This window comes from Octodon degus, unplaced genomic scaffold (assembly GCF_000260255.1).
Source record: "Octodon degus isolate 3935 unplaced genomic scaffold, OctDeg1.0 scaffold00020, whole genome shotgun sequence".
Classification (NCBI taxonomy): Eukaryota; Metazoa; Chordata; class Mammalia; order Rodentia; family Octodontidae; genus Octodon; species Octodon degus.
In genome coordinates, this window is record NW_004524596.1 from 17,857,721 (window position 1) to 17,882,505 (window position 24,785).

The following is a 24,785-nucleotide window of genomic DNA, read 5'->3' on the forward strand; positions in this document are numbered from 1 at the left end:
AAAATCTGTCATTTTTCTAATCTCTATTTTTTTATCAATATCTTCTTTAGAAGCAGTGAGTAATTCTTTTACTGCAGTGTTTTTTTCAGATTGGGTTTCCTCCCTATGTTTCTGTATTTGATTTTTTGCTTCAGATGCTATGAGTTCAGAAATTTCATTTTTTATTTAAGAAATTAATTCTGCTCTGAGTTCCTCTATACCTTTCTGCTGTTGCTTATTTACTTTCAGTGCTATTAATTCATACATTTCAGCTGAGCTAGTGTCCTCTGCACTTCTTCTGGGTGTGCCTTGGGTTTCCTCCACACATTTCTGCATTTGATTCTTTACTTCAGATGCTATTAATTCAGAGATTTCTTTTTTTATTTCTGACCTGAGTTTCTCTATACCTTTCTACACTTGTCTCTTTATCTGAGAAGCTCTTGATTTATTGATTTTAGCTGTGTGATTCCCAATTTTTTCTGTGGTAGTGTCCTCTGCACTTGGGGTCTGAGATTGCATTTTGCTCCTTCTTGTTGTCATTTTGTATAGTACTGTCTTCTGACCTTTTTTGTAGATCTTCCTTGTAGTTATAACCTTAGCACCTACTGAAATTCAGGTGTAGATCTACAAAGTTTGGATTTATCCAGCTGTGCCCGGCTTGGGTCTGGCTGCTGTGCTCAGCTCCTTCCTGCTGCAGCCCTTGAGGGTGAACCTGTTGTGCCCCTTTGGCAAGATATTCTGCTCCTGGACTAACTGGGTGATTCTGTCCCCTACTGTTTCCGCAGGGACTGCAGCTGCAGAGTTTTACTCCAGGCCTGTATGCCAGGCCTGAGCTGAGTGTGAAGAGGACAAGGTGGAGTAGGAGAGAGGGGAAACTCTCTTACACACTCACTGGGCTTGGGCTAGGACTGGATCTGGGGGTCCTGAGAATGCAGCAGAAGTTCTCACTCACTTGCCAGGCATGAGGGAGTGCTTCGGAGTGGTGATGGGGTCCCAAGGGCACAGAAAAGGGTCTCACTCATGGTGCGTGCCTGGGTTTGGACCTCAGGACCTGAGGGCTGAAATTGACTTTTTCTTCCTTCCTTTTGTCATTTTTTTTGCAGTGATGGTAGATGGGCAGGTACAGGTCAGCAAGGCTCTCAGGAGAGTGCAAAGGCAGGGCAGGTTCACCAAAGCCCCAGCTGTGTGGAGCCCAATGTGGTTTCTACCTCATTAAGGAGAGGGGGGCCAGCCACAGTTAAGAAGGGTCCGATGATGATGAGTGCAGGCTGAAGTTGTGCAAGGCTCTCTCGACGGGGACTGTCTCAGGGTAGTGCTCCCCAAGGCTCCTGCAGCTTGCTGTGGTAGTCATGTCTCCCTGGTGGCCTCTGGGTAGACGATAGGGTACTAGGCTCTGTGGAACTCCAACAGGAAGCCTGGAGTGGCTTCCAAGTATCTCCTCTGTCTTCAGGGCTAGGAAGGGTGGGTGGCCAGACTCCAAGTTTATCTTTTTTTATAGATGAACAATACTGCATTGTATAAAAATACCACATCTTTTTAATTCATTCCTCAGGTGAGGGGCAATTAGGTTGTTTTCAAGATGTCTCCAGTTACTCTGTCATGTCAGAGATGTGTAACAAGTGCCCTGCATTTAACCACAGAGCTCAGTTGTGCAACAGCACAGGGAACATGTCTTACATCTGAGTTCTCTTACTTTTAAGGTCTGTTTTGTGGCTGAATAGAACTCCTGCAATCCTGTTAATCCATTAAACTCAGTTGATGTCAGGGTTTTCCATGTCATTCCAGCATGTTTTCCCCACCTAGTGGTCTCTATGGGGACATACCGAATTTGCAGGGGTGCTTAAGTTTGTCAAGGCATTTGGAAGACTGAGGTGCTGGGTTTCCTCCACAGAATGTCAGCTTCTGTGATTGCCTTTGGTTCACCTCTGGTCATGGTCACCTGTCCCTCTCTGCCTTTACCAAGGTGAAAAGCCCTATGTGCCATGGCAAGGGGCATGACCACTACCAGAAGGGCCACCCACACTCTGCCAGCATGGCAAGGCAGGCCACCCCCTGGCCTCTGCTAGTAGGTAGCTCTTCCCAATCACTAGCTGTCTTCAGATGTGCTGACTCCCTCCCTTATGGTTAACTTCTGTGGCCATGGAAATAGGGAAGTCATCTTTATTTTGAAGACTTTTTTGGGACTCATTTGATCCTCTGGTGCCTTTACTTTTTGTGATTAATAGTCAAGTTTAAGTTTGTAGAACACAAAAAGCTCTGATTTCTCAGGCAGGCCAGTACTTGCCAACGAAAGCTTTGGTTTTCAAACAAATTTGCACTGATAGCAGATTCACAAAGCTGTTTTGAAACTCAAAACCTGAAAATGGACTACTTTTTTTCTCTTTGCATTCTTGCCATAACATTCTGTTCCTTTTTTAGAACATCAGGTACCTCAGACTACACAAGGAAGAGTGACAACAATTATGAGAGACTGTGAGAAGTGCTTTATTCAATAAATAAGATCACCGTAGAGACCCTGTCCAATGTCGATACCAGATCAGGGTTCACCGTTGAAAGTACATGCTACAGTAAAGCCTGTCTTTGTCAGTGCACCGTTTGTGTGTCCCACCATGCTCTGAGCTTCACCAGTGATCCAGGGCTAGGCTGGCTTGCTCTCTACTATACCCTGAGCTACGAGGAGAGGACTTTGTAGAGAGCAAGTGTTGCACAAGTAGTCACTCATGGCTTAGTACCCCGGAGAGACACTGAGGCAGCCAGAGGGTCCTGCTCCCAGGGAGTGGGGGAGCTGAGTGGACAAAGGGGCAAACCAGTCCCTGTTGATTTGCTCAGGTGTCCCTGTTGGAGTGATGAGGACTGGAAGATTCCCTTGGAATCTCCTGGTGTACAGTGTTCACGCTTTATTCACACACATTTCATGAAGGCCTTGACTCCATTGGGAACAAATTCCAGGTGTGCACATCACACGGTCATGTGGAGCAGCCCCGCGTGCGAGGGGAGTAGCTTGATCTGCACCTGCAGGTAGCAGTCGGCCTCCCCCGCTCTGTGGGCTGGACGTATTCGGACTCCAGAGGGCGCGGGAAGGGGGTCTGTGTTGCCCTGCTGAGGACGGCAGGGCCCTGGGAAGGTCTGAACTCACACACAGGTGCTGGGGTCGGGCGTCCCTGAGGAACAGGCAGACTTGCTGGGAGAAAGCAAGGAAGTTAAAAATAACAAGCCAGTAATGCGCTTTCTCATTTCATCAGGTTGTCAGGAAATTTGTGTGTGTTTTTATAATTTGAAAAGCATATCTGAGTCATTCGTGTCAGAATTGATTATTTTGGGACTTTAAAGCGATACATTCAATCAGGGAGCAAAACTGGAAATTCCTGAGTTGAAAACAGATGGTGAAGGTGGTGAGATTCCTTATTCACTTGGCTCTCAGGGGACCCTGGTGGGGGGGGGGAGAGAGAGAGAGAGAGAGAGAGACAGACAGACAGAGAGACAGAGACAGAGAGACACAGAGAGAGAGACAGAGAGAGAGACAGAGACAGAGAGACACAGAGAGAGAGAGACAGAGAGAGAGAGAGAGAGAGACAGAGAGACAGAGAGAGAGACAGAGAGAGACAGAGACAGAGAGAGAGAGAGAGACAGAGAGAGACAGAGACAGAGAGAGACAGAGAGAGAGACAGAGAGAGAGAGAGAGACAGAGAGAGACAGAGAGAGAGACAGAGACAGAGAGGCCCACAGAGAGAGAGAGACAATATGAATATGAATATGTCGTTAGTGTCACTTTGTTTTTTTCCCAGAGAAGGTCGAAGAGAATGATGTAGGTGAGGCTTAGCCAAGTCTCTGTGTGACCTGGACTTTAGACCTGGTGGCAGGACACCGGATTTGAGGCTTGATGTCAGAGAGAAAGCTTTGTGAAGTGGGTTCGGGCACCACAGAGGACTTCCACGACCAGTGACCCATCTCCCTTTGTAGCTAAGGCGGCCGAAGCACAGAGAAGCGAGGACTCCTGCTCCGAATGGCACACCAGCCTGATTAGCGGGGTCTGAGCTGTGATTACTGAGACCATTGTTTTTCAAACATTGATTTTCACAAAAATCACACGAGGGTCATGTCATGAATACAGATGCTACTTCAGGAGAGCAGAGATGGGGCCAGAGCCTGTGTTTCGGACCTCCCCGTGACGATGGTGGTCCTGTTCCCTGGGCGGCACCGAGACCCCTTCCTGTGCAGTAGGCAGCAGGAGCTGAGGTCACACCTCCTCCTGGTCTCCTGCCCAGCGGACCCCGTTAGGGTGTGGGAAGGGCAGCGGGCTCAGCGTGGGCCCCCAAGGGCAGGCTGGGAAGCTCCCAAGGGGGCCCTCCAGGGGGTCCAGAGCCAGGCCTGCAGGCCGCTTTCTGTCCCTCACTTCTGCTCTGTCGCCTAGCCTCTGCCCCTCTTTTAGGGGTCAGGGTCTCACGTGTTAATCATGTGGGGAAAACAGAAGGCCCCGAAGAGCCGCTCGCACCCCGAGAGGATTTCTGGGTGTTGTGTGGCATTCTAGGTGCTGTCTGGCTTATCTACTCGGGTTATCTGATTCTTTGGTGGCCCATTCTTCTAATCTTCTTTGAGCTGTTTGTAAATTGCTGTAAATTGCAGAGCTCCACGTGTGGTGCAGATGGCTCCTGTCCTTGGAAATGTGCTTTGTCTCCTGCAACGCATGTGCCTGTTGCCCTGCGGACACTGATCACACCTGTCTGCGCATCCGCCTCAGCGTTCTTGGTGGTGTGTGTGTGTGTGTGTGTGTGTATTCTCTATTTTACTTTGAACACCTTGTAACATCTTGCTGGTTCACTTACCAATGAAAGGCCTGAATGAAATATTTGATGTGTGTTCGTTTTATATTTATGCAATAATAGTTTTATGCCTTTAAAAATTGTCCTTTTAGAGAATCAGTTTGATTATTTAGCTAACTAGTTTTTCCCAAAGAGGTTAAAATTAATTCTGCTACCTATTTATTTTTTACTTTTTTTTATTATCTAAAAAGAATACAAAATAGTAAAAGAAAATAAAACATGAACACCCCAAACATTGGAAATGATGATTCTGATTTTGACTGTGAACATTTAGGATGTTAATTTTCACCATTTCCGTGGCATGTCGAGTTGTGGCAGTTTGTGGACCTGAAAGAATTCCAAGTTACTGGTGAGGCAACAAAAGCTGGGAAGTGAAGAGGCGCGAGGCCAGCGAGCGGCGGGCGAGGAGCCCACTTTTCCTCCTGCTGCCTTCTGCTGTGTGTGTCGCCCCCGGGTCCTCCTGTGGCCCGCATCAGTCAAGGGTCAGGGATGCAGGCAGCAGGCGGGGCCGTGTGTGTCTTGCCTGAGTGATGCTTCCTTTTGTAGAGGAGTAAGGAAAATAGAGAAGCTTGTGCTTTGCCATGGCAAATCTCAGTCTGCTGGGGTCTATGTCGGGCTTCTTGCCTGAAGAGATACAGAACGTGGCCATGAAAGGTCTCTCTGCAGCTAATAGCTCAGTGTCACTGCAGAGGGCGATGGCTGTGGTGACAATGGTAGTGGGGATGAAACTTTGAGGACGCTCCTGATTTGGAGTTGGGTGGACCTCCTTGGAAGATCTTACAAGGTAAGTCTGTAAAATGGGGCAGCACAGCCGTGTGGAATCGCCACAGAGGGTACTTGTGATGATGTGAAAAGCGTGATGTAGTTCCTAGTCAGGGTTCATGAGACATTATTTCTTTGCCCCTGTTTTCTGTTGCTTTTGTTCCTTCTTTTAAAAAGGCTACACTTAGTTGTGTTTGCCCAGAAAAGAGTTAAGGGCAGGGTGACACTTACTGAACACTGGTGAAGCCAGCCTTATTTGGGAACTACGAGGTGCACAGAAATATAAATGCCCCCCTGGGGGTCCCAGGGGTGCACAACCCAATTCTGGGGAGGTAGCAGACTCAGAGCAAACAGAAACAGCAGCACACCGGGAGGCAGAGAGCAAAGCTGGCTAGGCAACTGTGGGCCCCACAGGGCGAAGGTGGGGTGAAGGGAAGGCGCGGCTGGGAGGAAGGGAGCCTTGGGCATGTGTGGGGTGAGGGGCAGAGGTGCCCAGTGCCAAAGCAAGCTGCCCTGCCCTGAGCCGATCTCGGAGGCCACCAGAGGAGCTGAGGCTCAAAGCAGTAAGCTACAGCAGTCCTGGGCAGGTGCGAGCTGTGGACCACGGGCCCTGATGTGAGAGCTCCCTGGAGCTTCTTTGCTGCAGCTCTAGTTGGACGCCCTGCACCTCTCCTGGGGACCAGAGACCTCACTTCCTCCGCTGAGACTTGTCCTAGGTGGCCTGGAAGGAAGGAAGAGGTGGTGGGTCACTGTGAGGATGAATGAACACTTAAATCCCAGGGGAAGCAGCTCTCCCAGGGTCCTGTAATACCGTTTTCTTCTCTGAGTGCCTGCACTTTTGATGTCTGTGAACAGGAAGATGCTGTCTGTGCTTTTTCATCATAAGCCTTTGCTCAAGACCCACGGCATCTGGTGAAGCGGTGATAATGATAATCATAATCATAATCGTAATAACAATTTTGCTTTTTGGGGCCTTAATGGAAATACATAGTTGTGGCTGCTTAAAAATTGGGCTTTGCTGTTCTCATCAATGTATTTCATTGCTATTGCCATTTCAACCCAGGTTTCTGGATATTAGAATTGCAGAGGAGCCCTTTATGAGGATTTTGACAAACCTCCAGTCAAAGTCAAAGTGGTCCATGGCTTAGGGACCAGATGCCTTGGGTCTCGAGAAGAGCGCCAGCCTCCTTATGTGGACAGAACATTCTGGAGGGTTAGCATCGGAGCAGGCGCCCCAGGCACCTGAGCCTGGGAGCGAGGAGGCCTCCACACGAGCTCCGGGAGGGAACACGGGAGGCTGCTTGAGGGGCCAAATGCCGAGCACCACTGACAGGTGGGTCTGGCGAGGCCAGCTTAGGGCAGCTGTCAGCCTCTGCATGACCGCGATGATACTGACACGTAAAAGTAAGTAATAACCTAGCAGACTAGTATCTTACATATGCTATTTCATTTTGATCCTCACAGCAACCCTGAAAGGTCGCTCTTATGAATCTTATTTTATAGGTAATGACAAATCTAGGAGGAAGATCTCCATCTTTCTGATACTAAGGACGGCCCCTGGTAGCATGTTCCTGCCTCCTAGGAGGACATTTACATGGAAAGGGTCTTGGCAGCATGTGACTCTTTGAGATCCAGACATGTCCCGTGGAGTGTGGCTTGTGCTTGCCGATGACCTAGTCCACGGAGGACTAGAAAGCAGCAGGGAAGGGCTGGAGAGATAGCTCAGTGGAATAAGTGCTTGCTTGGCAAGCACAAGGTCCTGGGTTCTAACCCTGGTACTGCCACCAAAATAAATAAATAAATAAATAAATAAATAAATAAATAAATTTAAAGAAAGAAAATAAAGCATTGGGAAAAGAATTTCTCAGCGAAGGAGGAAAAAAAGCCTTGTCATTTTTTTTTTTTTTTTTCCGGAGCGGGGGATTGAACTCAGGCCCTTACTTGCCAGGGAAGCGCGTATTCTACTGAGCCATCTCCTCAGCCCCTGGCTTTGTCATTTGGGATGGTTTCCTTCCAGCCTAAATGTGGCGCAGATCTCCTGTAGGGTTGGCGACCCTCAGGCCGTTCTCCAACGCAATCCTTTGGACCATACCGGGGTGTTCAATATCAGGTTGCTTGCGCACGGTTGTACCTCGCTGTCGGGCTTAATAGTAAGATGCGAGGTGCAGTCCATCACCAAGTGACGGAGGCCAGCAGGGGCGTCGAGAAGGGGCTCGGGGAACAGTTCCCTAAATCTGTGGTAAGAGAGCCCCTGCGAGCGGCAGGTCTGAGCAAGGTGGGTGCAAATGGAAGAGAATTTCGGGAGCTGCTTCCCTATTCGGAGCTTCATAAAAAGGCGCAAGGTTATTTTGCAAAGGCAGTGTGGCTCTCTGGAGTGTCTCCTGAGCTGTGACTTCTCTGCCTGCCTCCTGGCTGGTCACAGCTTTACTGCGGTGAGTGCCAGTGTGCCGCTTCCCACGACAATCGTTAGGGTGACGTCAGTGAGTCAGAGGCGCGAGGTCTCAGCAAAATCCGGAACACAGAACCTTGTTGTTTTCCGCCGTTTCATTTTCTCCTTCTTTTTCATTTTCTTTTCACGTCTAAAAGTGCTGCCAGTTGAAATGCGGCAGCCAATCCAGCCTTCGCGGCTGCCCGAGCCGATCTGTTGGCTGACTTCGCAGACCACGCGGCGCTTGCTTCGGGGACGAGGAACAAGTTCGCCTTCTTTCATGACTAACCGGAGATCAGAGACCAGGGCTAAGCCTCACCTTGCTGCCCACAGTGAGTCCTCCAGCCCAGCAGAAGGTGTAACTGACCCAGGCAGAGATTTCTAAGAGATACTGGGATGGGTGACCCCAGACCCAGGGTCACCCCTCATCTGAGCTCCGGGCCTCTGTGCTTCCTTCCTTGACTGCATGCCCAGGGCCACGTGTTGGGCCCTTCACAAACCATTATGCGTACAAGGCGAGGACAGACCCTGGCAGTCTTCAGGAGCAGCTCCAGCTGGGACCTACCTGCGCCTGTCAAATGCGGCATCCCCACTGCAACAATGCGATGGCATGTGTCATTTAGGTAACTCAATCTCCCCAGACCTCGGTTATTTTATTTTATTTTGCGGTACCAGGAATTGAACTCTGGACCGTGAGTTTACCACGCAAGTACTTATTCTACTGAGCTATCTCCCCGGGCCCTCAGTTACTTATGTCATAAAATGCATGGACTGATTGGACTAGATGATTCCAAAGTGTGTGTGTGTGTATGTGTGTGTGTGCGCGCGCGTGCGCGTGTGTGTATGTGTTTTGTTGGGGATGGAACCTCATGGAATATAGGCAAACACTCTACTACTGAGTAACATTTTACATTAAAGTTTTTGGTTGTTTGGAGGGGAAATGATTTTAAGCTGCTCAGGCTGGTTTTGAACTTGAGATCCTCTTGACTCAGTCTGCGGTGTAGCTGAGATGATAAGCACAAGCTATTTTTGAGCTTCAGTGTTCTAAGAGTCCCTGGACTCCAGGAGTGAAGACAGGCAGTGTAGGTGTCTCTCACTTCTTCCCTTTGAACCTCCTGGGATTCTGGCACTGGTCTTGGATCTTCTTTTTAATACAGAATCAAATTAATGTGGACAAAGAATTCTCCTTCCTTGCACGTTCATTTTGGCTAATGAAGAATTGCCTGTAAGGACACCCAGCTGCCCAGTCACGCGGGTGTTCATGAAGCTAGGATAGGTCCAAGGCGGAGAGTTAACAGCATGACAGCACCTGGTCAGACCAGCCACTGACTCAGGTGGACACTGGCCCCTTCCCCAGTGACTCTGGGGTAGCCTAGTAAGGAGCTGAGATAATAGAACCTGTAGGCGCTGGGGCGCTGAGATGGGATGGAGATGGAGAGACAGAGACAGGTGCACAGGGATGCAGAAGGAAGTGTGAAAGGCAAGACTGTTTACCTCCCCAGCTTCCTGAGGGGCACTGTTTGGAGAAGTCAACCCTGGGCAGAGCAAATGGTCTCTCGCAGTCTTCAGGTGCTCAGCTGTACTGACCCAAAGCCCAGGGCTGGACCAGCTCTTTGTGGCCTCGAACAGGCTGATACAACTTCCCTTCCCACATCTCCCAAAGGGCACAAAAGCTTTCACCCAAACCCTGGGATGCTTCAGTGGTCTTTGAAAGCTAACTTGTGTTCTGGTGCTGGAAGAGTTCTGCCTTTCACTGTTCCATCCGCTCAGCTCCTAGAGAGGCATGACTTCAGAAGCAGGCCTCCACAGTCGCTGCTCCATCATGGGGAGCTTCTCTCTGCTTCTGTTGTGATGGCGATTGGAGCAGCTTAGGGATCTCAGCCCGCTTCTCCCCTCCCCACCTGCACTGTGTTGGGAGGGGTCACGCATTTGCTTGTCCTGTCCATTTGCTGAAGTTCAATTTCCCTGTAAGTTTTCCCTGAACAATTTAAGAGTTAAAATCCTGCACTCAGAGCAGGAAGGAAGTGCCTCTCTGGCTTGCCAGAAGGTCCTTTAAAGCCACTTTCTGGGAGAGCAGGGGTTTAGCTGGTCTGCTTGGTCCAGAATCCCAGATGCGTTTGCCTCCCCTTGTCGTCCTTCTCCTGTTTTCTCCCCCTACAGTCTGCCCTGAGTTCAGCTTGTCCCTTCAATTCTGGCCCATCTACCTTCTAGAACATACTGCAGCATCTCCAGGCCTGGAGAGTCTGCCTGGCCTCCTGTCACCACAGAGGACAGCTGCCTGTGGAGGTGACCACAGTCTTGTTTTCCTCAGGCTCAGTTTTCTTCCAAGGTCAGGGAATAGAGTCCGCATAGTGTATCCCAGCTGCGGATACTCCTCTGTAGTGATTGATAGTTACACCCGGACAACAAAAATGATCCAAGAGTCCCGGGTGGGCAAGGGTGGCTGTTGCCACTCATGTCCCCAGGTCCTTGCCTAGGTCAGTGTGGCCGTTTGGGATGTTCCTTCCCTGGTTACTCTGGTTAGCTCTGGTTCACACATTCTTTGGGGCTTGGTCTTGAGCACCAACATTTCTTATGGGACGACTTCATTGACTCTTAGGGCCGGATTACATGCCTTCCTGCACTTGCTCATATTTTTCCATTTCTCTCTCTTTCTCTCCCTCCTTTCCTTCTCTCTCTCTCCCTACGGTAGTGGCTGAAGCTACCTTGACATACCCTTGTCCCCGAGGTCCACAGTCACGTTAGAGATCACTCAAGGTGCTTTGCCTTCTGTGGGTCTTGGCGAATGTATGCTGGCCTGTATTCATTGCTTCAGTATCACACAGAGTAGCACCCCTGTCCTCGAAGTCCTTGTGTCTGGCCTTTGGTCCCTCCTCTCCCCTGGGCCCTGGTAGCTGTTGATCTTTCTACTGTCTCCATAGTTGCCTTTTGTGGAATGCCATGCTGTTGTAATCACATAGCATGCAGCCATTTTAGATCAGCTTCTCTTACTTGGCAGTAAGTTGATATATATGCTCTGATAATATATATTTTCTTAAAACTATAAGGTTTACTTGCAGTTTTCCAGGATGTGTCTTACGGAAGATCCCTGAACCTCCAGGTGGAAAGTGGTCAATTAGGTCAGAAAGGCTGACTACCCCTCCCCCTGGGAGGACCTAGCTCTTGCTGGCATTGTTAGCGTTGTTTAACCTACTGCTGCCTCAGAGACTTTTCTGGAAAGAGCTGCTAATTCCTTGCCGCAGACAGAGTTCATGAGGCCCTTATCTGATTCAGTCCGTTATTTCACTTTCTACATTATTTTAAATTCTTTGGGGGAAACAGTACCAAAAGCACCTCATGAAGCCATATTTTTAACAAGAGCCCTTGCTCTAACGTTGCCGTGGTAATGATGTAAGCAGCTGAGCCGAGAGAACCCAAACCGGAAGGCAGAACCAAAGTCCAACCCGAGAGAACCCAAACTGGAAGGCAGAACCAAAGTCCCTTTGAATTCATTTGTGGGCGCTTTGGTATGCAGACCGCACTCCCAGCGCGTTAGCTGAGGCCCTGGAGGAGCTGCGGGTGAGTTAAAAGCAGGGTCCAGAGCCTGCAGGTTCCCAGCGGTTGGTGCTTTTGGAGTAGGTTGGCGTGGGTGTCTTTTCCCGGTACAGGGGTGATCCTCGCTCGCCTTGGGGCGGGTGACCTTGCCAGGTGGGTGACCTTGACCTTTGTGCAGGTGCGACATTGCCTGGTCTTTCTGCTCACTTGACGGCTGGCTCATTTCCTCTCTTTATCTACAGTAAGGGCTCTAAACCACGTCACGCACCAGGAACCTGCCCAGTGGGCAGTGTGGTGCTCAGAGCACATCCGATTCTTCTGTCTGCAATATTTTTCTTCGTCTTGACAGAAGTGCTCTTCCTTCAAGATGCAAGCCAAGTGTCTCTTTCGATGATGATGCTTTGCGGGACTCGGGTGGGTGCCTCGGGCCGCAGGACCGTCCCCAGAGTCTGAACTGAGTTGCCTCTTAGGCTCTCATCTCGCATACTGCTTCAGGATTTCTTGCTATGCTAGAGTGCAAAGTCCTTAAGCGTAATTACAGCACCACATTCCCTGCCCCAGAGACCACAGTAGGCATTCTGTAAGCGTTCAGTGAGGGAATGAAGGAAGGAATGGATAAATCAATCACTCAGGTATGTAAGACCTTGAAAACCAGCAATTAATATTGGGACTAAGAACAAGCACAAGTCTCTCTGACTGCTTTTTAGGCTCTATAAGCATTGATTTGATGAGCTAATTCTCTAGAGTATAATAAACATAATTTAGATTTTTTTTTTTTAGATTTACAGTGAAATGATCAAAACAGGGCTACACAGCTAATTTGCCTCCTGGTAACAAAAGCTGGTTGTTTCACAGTTTTGCAATGTTAAGGCGCTTGTACAACTTTCTTCCTAATTAACTTTGTCTACACTCAAAGCTTAGAAATTGTTTCTTAATTTATGAAATTGACTTTAAAAAGTTAAGCAAGATTTGAGGCTTCAGAGAACAATGTATGCATTGGCTCTTTTCTTTTCCTTTATGTAAAACTTCCCTCCTGGTCTCTGAGCTTCATTGCAGCTCCGGTACTGGGCAGTGTGGGGCGGGCTTACATCAGCTGTTTTGCTGCAGGAAAGCAACAAAGGAGAGCTGCTGAGGCCTGTGTCCTTCCCGTCCTCACCTCTCACCCTTACTTTCTGTTTCCCTGCAGTTCAGTCGGAAGGCCCCAGAGCCAGGTCGCTATCTTGGTTGTCCCTGCTGCATCCCCAGTGCCTGGGGCAGGGTGGGTCTACACAGAAATATTCAGAACAAATGCGTGCTGGAAGAGGTGGTGTCAGGGGGAGAGGATGAGGGCTGGAATCTCGGTGGCAAGCCAGGAGAGAGGTGAAAGCCGGGGATAACGGGAGCCCGGGGCAGGCACGGCACGGACTGGGCTCTGGCTGGACAGCGGGCTCTGTGGAGGGAGTCCAGTGTGGACCCCGACGGGGACAAACGGAGGACAACCAGAAGCAGAGTTTGAAGGTGGAGTTGCGGATCTCGGACTCGGACAAAATGAATTTAAAGCTGCAGTGTGTGTCGTGACTGGGCAACTAAGAACGTGAGGCTGGAATGTAGAGGTTCCATGGTTGGGGCTGGTGGGGCCAGGTGGGACCTCGAGCAGCGCTTGCCAGCGCGTGTCGGGGGCGCATGCCCTTGTCATTGTTAATTTGTAACAGAAGCCCAATGAAGACTTGTTTGCAAGAGGAGTCAGCATTCATATCCTTCTCAGAAGCAGTTGTTCCGGCTCGAGATGGTGTTGCTCGACTCCCAGGAGGCTGCAGAGATGGAGCAGCATTAGCACAAGGACACTGGCACGTCCCTAAGCTGTGCCTGCCTGCGCTGACCTGCAGCGTGGCCCACGGTAGGTGCCCACCGGAAGCGAAGCAGCCGAGCCAGGCCCGCGGGCGGGCGGAAAATGCCTCTGAGTGTATTGCGTACTAGCTGCCTAAAACTCAAATAATATAAAAATGCCTTATTTTATATGATGGAAAATTCTTGTTTTCCTCTTCAGAATACACTGGCTGGGATAAAGCGCCTGTGGACGAACTCTAGGTGCTGTCATGGACAGTCACCGGGCTGCGCTCTGTAGCCGGTAGTTACTGCTCTCGCCACTAGGTGGTGACCTTGTATTGCCTGGTGAGCTGCCCTCGGCCAAGGGGGAGGGGCGTGAACCTCAACCCTAAGTGGTGAAGCCACCCCTGCCCGCGGTGTGAGACACAAAAGCTTTTTCTATGTTGTTAAATAAGATGGCTGATAAAAGTTGAAGTAATAAAATCAACTACTGCTCGTGTTGTTCTCACTCATTGTACAGAGCATGATGGGAGGATACCTGACCATCTGCTGAAAACCCAGGTAGGGCTGGTGGGGCCCTTAGCCCTGGATTCCAGCTCACCGGTCACCACTTGGTGGCATATTTGGCGAGCTGTTTGACTTTCAAGGGCTCCAGGAGGACCTAGAGCCTACGTTTTGGACCTCCCGAGACCCTGATGGTCCTGTTCCGGGTTTCCTTTCCTGTGCAGTAGGCAGCAGGAGCTGAGGTCACACCTCCTCCTGGTCTCCTGCCCAGCGGACCCCGTTAGGGTGTGGGAAGGGCAGCGGGCTCAGCGTGGGCCCCCGAGGGCAGGCTGGGAAGCTCCCAAGGGGGCCCTCCAGGGGGTCCAGAGCCAGGCCTGCAGGCCGCTTTCTGTCCCTCACTTCTGCTCTGTCGCCTAGCCTCTGCCCCTCTTTTAGGGGTCAGGGTCTCACGTATTAATCATGTGGGGAAAACAGAAGGCCCCGAAGAGCCGCTCGCACCCCGAGAGGATTTCTGGGTGTTGTGTGGCATTCTAGGTGCTGTCTGGCTTATCTACTCGGGTTATCTGATTCTTTGGTGGCCCATTCTTCTAATCTTCTTTGAGCTGTTTGTAAATTGCTGTAAATTGCAGAGCTCCACGTGTGGTGCAGATGGCTCCTGTCCGTGGAAATGCGCTTTGTCTCCTGCAACGCACGTGCCTGTTGCCCTGCGGACACTGATCACACCTGTCTGCGCATCCGCCTCAGCATTCTTGGTGATCTGTGTGTGTGTGTGTGTGTGTATTCTCTATTTTCTTTTTAACACATTGTAACATCTTACTGATTCCCTTGTTAATTAAAGGAGAGAAGAGGGCAGGAAAAAGTCCTTTCATAAGGGTGTTGTTGTTGTTCTTGTTGTTGTGTGCGTGTCCACTCAGGTTTAGGATCATAGAAAGGGCAGAAGTAGAGGATCCCATTATCCTTGGTCATTAGACTAAAACTGCTGATTGAGCAGGACACCCTGACACTTACCCCTTCCAACAACCCATGACAATGTTCTTCTATCCCACTTTTATAGCCAAGGGTCTTAAAGGAGGTCTTGTGCTATGTGTTCATCCTATGGCCAGAGCTCAATCCCAACTTATTATCAGGATAATTAATTGGCAATGCTTGTATTTTATGCTTCATAGAAGGACCTGGCGTGTGGGGCAGCGCCTCCATTTGTGCAGAAGTGATCTGCCTTGTGGAGCCATGCTAGTTCCCTGAGAGAAAACGGTGCCCCGGCAGCTATACATCCTCAGGGAATGCTGCTATTCCCAGTTTTTCACGGGACACTATGCAAAGGCTGAGATGCCTTTGGCTGAGAGAAGGGTGTTTCTGTGTCTCCTCATCCGGACCTCCCAGGAGCGGGCCACCGGCAGTGAGTGCTCAGGCTCAGAGTGCTCAGAAGCCACCTGACTCAATAGAAAACCTGCTTTCACCTTTCCGCTAGGAGAGCCCAGGGAAGTGGCTGGTGGTCCTAACTCTTGTGGGTGTCTTCTGACTACCACAGATTCAGTAAAATTAGGGTAGATGAAGATTGCTGGTTTTGGGAATGAAAGGAACAGATAGACAGCTGTGGAAATTTGACATCAACTGATAGAAAAGATGAACTACACGAGGGTTGGTGCTGTACCCTGGAGGGGATATTTCTGTGGCTATTCAACCCACACAGGGGTTACTGCCTTTTCAGCAATTATTAAGAGTAGTCAAATATTCTCTCCAGTGTACCTGATGAGCTTTGATCAAATAATACTGATGCTGAAATTCTTTCTTCAGTTTAAACAGGATCAGGAAATCTGAGGTAGCTCACGATCTCAGTGCTGTCACGTGTACCCTCTCTCTGATAGTTTAATTTAAAAACTTTCTCTCGACACGGTTGTTATTCTGTAGCCTTAGTATTTCTTGGGTCCCCTGTGGTTTGATCTTTGCATGGTGTGGGTTTTCTTCTCTGAACCCAACAATGGAGATGCCGCAGGAGTAAAAAGGAAGATTGATCAATCTCAACCATTTTTCATTAACTTACACAAAAATTGTGAGAGCCCTCAGGGAGACACATGTGCTTGGTTGCCAGGGTGGCAAGAATGATGGATGGAGAGGAAGAAGGCCTGGTGCAGCCCAGGGCTGGCGGGCAGAGAGCTTGGCGGTGTGTCTTCTCTTTCCCATAGTGCACTGCGCGGAGTCAGTTCCCAGCTCTGTACGCAGAGAAGCAGCCGCGCAGGGCAGGAATGGCAGAAAAGCACCAAGGCGGCTCTAGGGTTAGAGAAAGCAGAGGCGACGCCCCTTGGACAGCTCTCAGCAGTCTCTTATCCTACCTTCTCTTTCAGCCAGTGGCAGATAGAACAGCGTCTTCCTGCTCCTCTCCTGAGATGAGGAGTCAGCTGAGGCTAAGGGAATTCTGTGCTGCTGCAGGGGAGGGCAGAATCCTGAGGACAAACTTTGCGACTTTCCACCTTAAAGGCCATCTTCCTTCCATTCTTCAAGAGAAAAACCTAGGCTTAAATACTTCCCTTTCCTTCTCACAGGTAGGTATTATTTGCAAAACCAGTTGATACTTTGAGGGAATAAGAAAAGAACTTGTGAGAAAATACGAGGAGTAAACATTTTGTGGAGAAATTCAGCAAATTAAACACGCTAACCCAGAGCAAGCACAATGGACAATCATTTAAGAAGGATACTAATTACCCTTGGAGAGAAAAAGGAGGATATTGGAAAATAACACAGCATGAAGAGGGACCAACTGGAGATACTGGGCTTCTACAAATAATCACTGAAATAAAGAATCCAGTGGATGCGCTGCAGATCAGAACAGATACGGCTGTAGGAGGTGACTGAAACTGTGGAACAAGGAACTTTCATGGAAGGCACTGGAAAAGAATAGAGTGAAGCAGAGAACACAGACACGGAGGATTGAAGTAGAAATGTCGCCATTCCTCTACCACGATCACAGAAGAAGAGAGAAGCTCAATGCGAAGGGCGCACAGACCCCTAAGCAGGAGTGGTGACCTCACGCGGAGGCTTGAGGTCTATGGTAACTTCAAAGGGTGTCACAGAAAAAGAGCACATTCTACTAGCTTTTAAAGATCAAAATGTGTTACCCCCAAAGGAAAAAGAAAGTCAGATTATAGCCACACTTTTCAACAGCCATTAGTTATGGGAAAAGCAGTGAAAGTGGAATTTTTACAGTGGGTAAAGTTATGTTTAAATGTAGGATAGAAATGTAAACATTGAGGAACGCAGGCGCTTATCATGATTATTAGCAAGTGTTCATTTTGAAGGAACTTCTGAAGGATGCGTTCCAGCTAGGAGTAAAATGAATCTGGAAGGAAGTAATCATGTCCAAGAAGACCCAAGGACTTCAGGAATAAGGGTGAATACGTAACAAACAAACAGCATGCACAGCGATCTCTCTGAGAAGTTGACTGTGAAATTAACCCACAAAGGATTATCACTAGATTCTAAAGCTCCAGCCTTATATAGGTCAGCTCTCCAGTTACAGAGAAACAGTTCAGTACTCAGAAATAATTAGAGCAATTTATGTATTTACTGATGTTAAAGAAGAATGCAGTAGTTGTTCTTTTATATGGGTTCTTTTGTGTAAGAGCAGAACTGTTATTGGGGCATATTCCAAATTGGAAATTCTAAATCTTATGATATCTGTACTCTACCAAGAGCCAAACTGGTCTCTAAACATTCGTGACTGTCTCCGGAGGCACAAAAGTTAGAAGTTCATTTCCATTGTATTGAGAGTATGCATTTATTTGAAGGTGAATTGTTATCTTTACAGTACCAAAAGTTTGTTTTCTTGGGTTTTCTCCCAGCGAGTCTTAGGGCTTTCCTTGTCGGAGTCTTGTGCTTTCTTTCCGGTGTTTGGTCCTGTGTACCTTTTTATGGCTATTATGAGAGATTTTCTCTCTTCCATTATATATTTTAATTGATGGTAGTGGAACACCATTAGACTAGTTTTGTGGATTGAAAAAGTATACATTGTAATTTATGCACAATAAATACCTAGAATAAAAGTTCAGTTTCTTAGGTTTGATAGCAATGCTCATGTACTTAAGCAACACAGAAAATATAAGCTACTTAATTACTACAGAATGTTCACTTCTCAAGTAGCTCTGCCCCCAAGATGACCACTTTTGATTCCTTGTCCTTATGCATTGCTGTTTCCTGTTTTCAAAGTCTTTATAACTCGAGTAATAGAGAACTTGCTCTGTGTCTGGATTTAGTCCTTTAATGTAATGTTTTTAAGAGTCATCTGCCATTGTTGTGGAGTATATCAGTACCTTACTCACTTTTATGGCTGCATGGTAGTCCACTGTATAGGTTGCTGTTTATTTATTCACTTCCTGGTAGATGTTTGGAATTTTGGTTTTATAAACAGAGCTGCTATATGCTTGATTTTCTGTGATATATATATTTAGGTTTGTGTAAATTAGAAGTGCAGTTTCTGGGTCATACAGTGTATGGTTTGACCTCCCTATTTTGTTTGGGTCGTTGTGTATCTCTCTGTGCTCATTTGAAGATGTTCCAGTATATTCTTGAGTCTCCTGTTAGATACGTGTCATCGATGTTTCCTCCAGGCTTTGGCTTGCCTTTTCGTTTTCTTCATGTGTCTTTTTGATGAGCAGAAATACTTAATTCTGATCAAGTTTAATTCATCTTTTTTTTAAAAAAATAGTTATTGCTTTTTGAATCTTGACTAGGAAAGCTTGGCCTACCTAAAGTCATGAAAGTAATTTTCTGCTTCATTTAAAAGTTTTATAGCTTTTGTTTTTATAAAATAAAAGTTATGATTTGTCATATTTCTACTTAGAGATTGTTCTTTCATTTTTAGAATATATTCTTAACTGAAATTTTTTATTAACACCTAAAATTATTTTCTCTCTCTTTTCTGATCAAAAACATCAGAATGTCTTATTATTTCATGTAATACTATAATAATCTTGATACTGTTTCTCAAGCAATTGAAAAATGAGTTATTTTATAAAGAATCAACAGTTAATTACATTTACTCATATGCGCTTTACTTTCTGGCACCCTTTCACTCACCACTTCTCATGTCCTTTCTATAACAGGGCATTTCCCACGATTTATCTTAGCATGCATTAGAATCCTGGGCACCAAGTGATTTCTTTGAGGTCATTAGACAAGCAAATGATGAAAATTCAAGTTTCAAACTTGGTCTTCTGGCATGAATTGTGTCTGATTGCTAGGGTAGGGCCCTTCTACCTCGAGGCTGAATTTCCTCCAAAGGGCCACATGCTAGACGTGCTTCCTAGGATGGCGTTACAGGGAGTGGTGAAGCCAGTTCCAGGTGGTACCTTGTGAGACATCCTTAGATCACCCAGGATGAACCTCCAAGAGATGGCAATGTGATCTGGGTGCTCTGCCACACATCGCTACCACTACTGTGGTACCCTTGCCAAAGGCCCCAACAGTGAGGCTGGGGTTGGAGCATTTGGGATTATGAGCCAAAGCAAACCCTTTCTCTTTAAGTTAGTTGACTCAGGTACTTTTTTTTAGTGATGAAAAACTGATTAATACAGGTAGAGATTTCAGGTGTTGGAGGATAGTGATAGGGAAGAGAGTCTAGATTTGCGGTGAGGAGGAAAGGAGAGCAGGAGGAGAGTGACATTTAACCTCCTTCACCTCATCATGAAGGATGCTTCTGCATGAGCTTGCCACCTGCAGATCACAGTGACCGAAATAATTTATCCACAGCTGGTGAGGCACATATTAGCATGAACTTCCTTGGGAGTCCTCCTCTTTGGGTATACTTCAACCCAGTAAAGGCTATTACTATTATATTATCATTTGCATGTTGTCAAAGGTGAGAAGCATTATATGACTTCTATAGCATCTTAGGAAAATAATCTAAGCGTCCACAGTGAAGGGGATCTTTGAAAATGTTTGCTCGACTTGGAGTAAGTGGTGGGATATGCAGAGACTGAGCCGGAGTAAGGGGTGGGATATGTGGAGCCAGAGCCAGAGTAAGGGGTGGGATGTATGAAGTCAGAGCTGGAGAAAATGGTGGGAAGTGTGGAGCTGGAGCTGGAACTGGAGTAAGTGGTGGGATGTGTGGAGCCAGAGCTGAGTAAGTGGTGGAGTGTACAGAGCTGGAGCTGAGTAAGTGGTGAGATGTATGGAGCCAGAGCTGATCGCCGCTGAAGCTGCAGAGGCAGAAGGGGCTGTGAGGAGAGCTGCTCTTTGCAACTAGACAGGTCCTTGCCTCTTATCTCCTAGGGCACCACCTTTCCCCCAGATCCTCTCCATCACGTCCATCCATCCATTCATTGATTCATAGCACCGTCCCAACTCATTAAGTTATCTCTTTCTCTATGTAGCATTCTTCAGAATGTACACATTGTGAACTCAGTACCTACTGAATGAACGAACAAATGAATAAATGAATGAATGAATGAGAAAATCCTATTTTGGCCAAACACAGCCAGATATTGTACATATTCTTTTAACTTTGATTTTGGCATCTATAAAATTGCATAGCATCTAGACACTTGACTGGTAGAATTGCTGGTATAGTTATTTGAAATCAGAGTATAGAGTCATAGTATATCTTATATGTACAGTAAGAGCTGAGTTAAAATTGGCCCCCTTATTTTCCAAGATGACTTGTTCAAGTAGTTTAACATTAGAAATCAGACTAGGATGTTTCTCTGTTGACTACAAATCTATGTTTTGGGGAAGGTAAATGTGTACATAAAATGCCAAGGAAACGTATTTCTTTCAGGGACTCACCTGGTAAAATTGAATCTCATAAAAACCTGTGCTTCTGTGGTAACTGGTTTAGATGACCACACAATAGACTTATCTGTTTATGTGTCTGTTTCCTGAGGGAATTTTGGTGGAAAGAGGAAGGCTTTCTACTAAAATGCGCAATGCCTCTACCTAGCACAGCCCTACTTCCCAGTAGGTTTGTTTGTTTGTTTTGGGTTTTTTTGCTCCGAATGCCTTCAGGGCAGGTTTGGCTGGCTTGAGTTGTGGGGATCGAACCACAGCAACCTGAGCCTGACTGTTTTGTTGAAGCAGCCACTTAAAGAACTGAGCTAAGGGGCAGGCCCCCCCCAGTAGGTTTTAACTGCTGTCCTCTGTGTAAAAAGTGACATTGAGCTGTTCTGTCGGTGTGGAAGTTGCACCCCATGGACACAGGATAGGGGCAGGGCGTGGACAGAGGCCCTGCTGCCTGGGAGATGGCGCTCCGGGTGCAAGGCTTCTGCAGGTTGGTGAATGACCAGAGATGTGGGGAATGCGTTTCTTTTCTTCTCCCCTGCCTCCCTCCCTTCTCCCACTTCTTTTCTCCTTCCTTGTACTGAGAATTAATCAGGCCTTCCCAAGGAGCTACGTCCCTAGTTGGCAGGCAAGGTCTCACTAAGCTAAGCTGCCGAGGCTGGTTGAGGTCGTGGTCCTGCTGCCTCGGCCTCGTTGAGCCACGCTTGCAGCTGCGCACCCCCTCAGCCCGCAGGGCGTGGGCTTCTGCGGTCTAAGGCTTCTGCGGTCTAAGGCTTCAGCGAGGTGAGAGCTACTTCTCGACCCCAAGACCAGAGTGTGGCCATAGTGCATAGAAGAGTGAGGTCAGGGCTGAGTCAGAGCTCTGAGGCCGAAGCTGGGGGGCGGGGTGCTGACACCGGCAACAAGTGTACAGCGAGGGCACGCAAGGCTCCACCACTGTTTCATGAATTTCACCAAGTCTGCAAATAGCAACACTGACCTACAGAGCCTCTTCTTCTTTTGGTCCTAACTGTCTCCAGCATTCCTGGGGACGCCCCGGCTGTCTCGGAGCTCCCCAACACCCTGCAGTGACATCCCCAGGCTTGTGGCGTGTGCCCTGGTGGCGCAGCTCTCCCTGGGTGCGGTGGGGGCACGACCAGCCTCGGAAATTGAGGTGGACGCTTCCCAGCAGGGCGTGTTCGGGCAGGACTGGGTGGCCAGGACCCCTTAGCCTCCTCAGCTCCTTCCTGTGGCAGCGCGTGGCCAGAGCTGGGCTTTGTGGGCCCTGTACAGCACACGGCTGGCGCTCAGGTCTAAGGGCACCTGTGCCCACGTACTGCTTCATTACCAACCGTGCTGATTGTGAAGCAGCCCACTGCTGTGGAAGAAATGGCCAAGGGTTTGAAATGGTCTTATTCTCTTGCAACAAACAGGCTCTTTTGGGGCTAAACAAAGATACACTGAAATCAAAGGCTATTCTCTGCTTGAGGAGATACCTCAAAGGCCCCAAACTCTTTCTTAGCCACCGTGGCCAGAGCGAAGTTTGGTCCACAGGTTAGAGCCTTCCTGGGCAGGGCACACTGCATGTTCTTGACTGTTCCATCCTTGCCTTTGGCTGGGCTTACTCACATGCAAGCCAGGGCCCTGTGCTCAGGGTCAGGAGGAGGAGTGGTGTGACAGGGCATCAGGAAAACGCTGCTTGCCCGAGTTCAGGGTGCTCTGGGACTCCACGGTCCCTTGTTATTTGGGTGAAGTCACATCATCAAGGCCTTTGTGTGGGCAGGAGTATGGTGTCTGGTCAGCTGCGGGCTCAGTCTTACTGCAAGGGATGGCTCAGCTAGGTCAGGGCCTGTGGGCTGATATGACTGGTGCTTCAGTTGTGCTGCTTTTCTGTAATTCAATCAGCCATGACAGTCAGTGGGGCCACAGTTCAGCCTGGCTTCACACTCAGATTCTCCTCTTAATCTACCATTGTCCAGCTGTGTGACCTTAGACAGGTCACTTGATTGTGGCATTTGATCCCAAGAAAACCTTGTCATCTTGCCTCACAGAAATGTCCTGAAGCTCTAAGGAGCCAGGGCAAGCCTGAGTCTTTAGGACTCTGTAAAACCCAATTGCAATAGAGATGATCACCAGTGCTGCGTGAGCCCTAAGAGGTGGCTCCCCAGGAGAGGGGCTGTGCTGCAGGGAGCGGGGAGAGAGACGGTACAGGTGCAGTGGGCTGCGCTGGGGCTGGGCCCCCGGAGGGTGGGTAAGGAGCAGGGTGAGGGGGAAAGCTGTCACAGGAAATGAGCAGTGACTGGAACTCAAGAGCCGTAGGGTTAAATTCCAAGCTAGGTGATCTACACATGCCATTCAATCAGTACTACAGTCTTAGGTGTTTCTCTCTCTACTTATTTTCCACTTTTTTTTTAAAGAAAATCCCATGACCTAGTGTCCTGCACAGTTTTGTCTTGTCCTTCGCTCCTCCACTACCACTGATGCTCTTGTCTCAGCTGCAGCCCAAATGATGTTTTCTGGAACATTCTGACCACTTGGCCATTCAAGCCTGAAAACTCTTGTGCTTGTTGGTTTCTCTATATGTGTGAGTCTCATTTTAAGTCGAGAATCATCTTGTTAGGGAGACCTTTATGTTTAGTAGTGTATCTTGATGTATAGTATTGTATCTTTCCTCCTGGACTTATTTTTGTGGTCAGCTCTTCTTATTAGCTAGCCTCAGTGTATTTGCTTATTTGGCTTGGATGTCATTTGTCATCTTTACTAGACTGTGAAATCTTTGAGCAGCTGATGTAGTTTTCTATTTACCACTATATTTCCAGTGATAGGAATGGGGCTTGGCTTGTAGAAGGCACTCAATCAATATTTGTCCAATGAATGAACAAATGAATGGAAATGTAAATTGTGTGAGCTTGCTAGGAACTAGATTTTGATTTTTGGATGTGGCTGCCCATGATGTACTTTATGCCAACACCAAATCATCCCACAGTTCCAAATGCTAGCATTTACGTCTCCTGATTAGTGCCACTCCTTCAAGTGAGTTGGTTCTTGAGTTTTGATCTAAAGCTGTTCACTGAAATACATAGGAAGCCAAGTACCCCAAACTCCCGAGGAAGCAGGTGTGGTAACCGCCTCAGTAGCCCACAGCCGACACGCCGACAGCTCCAGCAGGGTGGGGCACCGGGCCATTGCCTTGGCTGCAGCACTGGGGGCTCACACTGGAAGCCACCTGTGATTCACAGGCGACAGGCAGTGGGGACCATGGGGTCTCCATGGGGCTCAGTTGGCAAAAGGCTCCCATCACCTCATAGACACAGGCAATCTGTCCTTCATAGGAATTTTATGATTTCCTCCTCCCCTTTTGCCCTATCTTCCTCATCCTTTTCTTCCTTCCTTCTCTTATTCTTCCTTTCTTCCATGCTTTCCCCTTCCTCCCCTCCCCTCCCCTCCTCTTCCCTCCCTACCCTTCCCGTTCTTTTCCTTCCCATTCTGTACATAGGGAATGACCTCAATTGTCTGAGCTGGTGGGTTTGAAGGTGCCTTAAGGAGATTCAGAAGTGCATGCCAGGGTGGTGATGTCCTATAATTTCTGCTGATTGTGAAACAACTTAAAATTTGACCTCTGGCAAAGTGGCATCAAGTGCAAATGATTTTTCCTCTCTTAGTGGAGTATTTTGAGTAAACAAAGATTGGGAATCAGTGAAAACAGAAGAGGAGAAAGTGAATTCTTACAGCTCTTTTGAGGTCTTATAAAAGCAGCCTTGATATCTGATTATGCAGAATGGGTGGTGTTTTAGGTTGACCTCTCTCTCTATGACGGAGGCTGGCTCTTTTTGATTTGTGTGTGCGTGTTATGACCTTGGACAAGCCCTGTCTTTCTTTGTACCTGTGCCTTTCAGACACAAAGGCCCTGGATTGAGAGGTCTCTGGGGCCTGCAGCCCTGCCCCTGTGTGCAGTGGAGAGCAAAGCAAGCCTGCCTGAGGGGTGGCCGGTGCTTGGCGCAGCTTTTACTTTTCAGGCCCCTTCTCTGGCCTGATCTGAAAAGAGAGAAACCGTGAGTTTTTTTTTTTTTTTTTTTTTTTTTTTTTGTTGTTGTTCCTGGAATTCAAAGTGTTCTACCTTTGTAGACTCCTGGGAGTTTGGGGTGTTCAGAGTCTTACCAGGGCCCCGTGTGTTTCTCACCCTCGTCATTTCTTGACTGCTACCA